This window comes from Selaginella moellendorffii, unplaced genomic scaffold, assembly GCF_000143415.4.
Source record: "Selaginella moellendorffii unplaced genomic scaffold, v1.0 SELMOscaffold_57, whole genome shotgun sequence".
In the NCBI taxonomy this organism is placed as follows: Eukaryota; Viridiplantae; Streptophyta; class Lycopodiopsida; order Selaginellales; family Selaginellaceae; genus Selaginella; species Selaginella moellendorffii.
Window position 1 is genome coordinate 1,030,872 of NW_003314318.1, and position 1,783 is coordinate 1,032,654.

Here is a 1,783-nt window from a genome sequence, read left to right on the forward strand (position 1 = left end):
GGATTTAGTAGTACTGTGGTTACTAAAAGTAATATGGTGAGGAACTAATGGCTCTAATAAGTTAGTGATAGTGCTTAAAACTAGAGAGGAAAGCCAAACTCAATTTAAGGTTTAGGGTTTAGTGTCATGAATAATGTTTGGTGACCATAGTTGGATCTTTGTGAGTTAGAACTCACCCTCCACAAGCTTAGGAGGCATTACTTCTTCATGGAAACATATGTAGAAATTGTGATCACAAAAATAAAATAAAGAACTTTGGCCCAATTAATAAAATTTCATCACAAGAAAGAAATGTAAGACACCTCTCAAAAAATGTCATCAAATCTGTTAACAAAAATATAGAATTGAATTTTTGGATCTAAGCAGAATTTCTTTTTTAGGGGAGAATTTTCCTCGCTTGAATCTATAGGAGGAATTGTTAAGATCTTTCTAATGTATTATGTCTCAGAATATTATACACTCCATAGTATGAGATTTATATATTTTACTATCATTGAGATTTTCCTCCACTTCCATATCCCTTACTATCTCTTTTGGAGAAAATACTGAAGGTGGTGGTTCGATGGCAAGGTGAGGCATAGGATACATCTGAGTAGTGTAATGCTTGTAAATGCACTATAAAAAGATGAAAACTCCCATCTTCTTTTGCCTTCTCTTGCTATTTGTAAAGCAACATTTTTCATTTCAGCCACAAATCTATTGTAGGTGAAATAAACTATGTTTATTTGCTATTTAATCTCAATAACTTCCAACATGCAGGCTATCTTGATTTTTGTGTTTTGTGCAACTATCCTCCCGTCAATGATGGCACACAACACTTTAAACCTAGTATGATAGTCAAACTTCAAATAGGTGAATTTGCCTCCTCATTTAGATGTGTAGTTTGGGAAAACGTATTGTTCTAGCATGTGATCCTTCTTATTCATCGTGATTATTTCACCCTCATTGTTTAGGCAAAAATTTAAGCAAACTGGGTAAGTCTAAAGGGATGGACTTGCCCTCAGAAAAGAAAAACATGCTCCTTTGGGTACCACTTTTGCATAAACTCAATCTTTTATTCAATTGCTATTTCTCCTTTAAGTAGCTCCACATAGGCAAATAACCCAAAGGTATTAAGCCAAAACTTGTGATAGGGAGAAGGCACAAACTCCCTAGACAGCTTTACTTGGCCATAATTTAACTCCTCATCACCGGATGAGATTTCCTCTATATACTTATCTTGCATTGGCATTTTTGCCATTTATAGAGATTTTTGTAAGTGAAACACTTAGCATTATGCAATTGAGAAATAAAGTGCGGTGCCAATAGAGGTACTTAAGAGAGATCTTGCATCAATAGTGCAAGAGTGGAGTCAATGGTTTGTGGCGGTGGTATGAGTACAAATGCTCTTGATCTAATAGGTGGCAATAGTGGCATTTGCTCTTGCACGGCCCTAAGTGGTGTTTGAGCTACCATACATTGCTTCGGAGTTAAGCTTAAAATGCTGGTGCATCTTGGCAAAAGTATAAGCGTAGAGTGAGTAAGAGGGAAAGAGTGAGAGAATAAAAGAAGCTCCCTAGCCGCCTCCAAGCTACTTAAGTCACCCTACTTTACTAAGTTATCTTAAGCTTTATCTTCTTGCCTTTGTTTATTTTTGTATGCAAATGTATTATGAAATTTTTTTTTCCTTGTTACCCTAGTGATCTCTACTCATTAATCCTTATGGTTTGTTGGTAGAGTTTATAGAATGGGGCAAACAAAATGTAAACATTACTTTTAGAGTATCTACCCCTTCTTTTCTTTT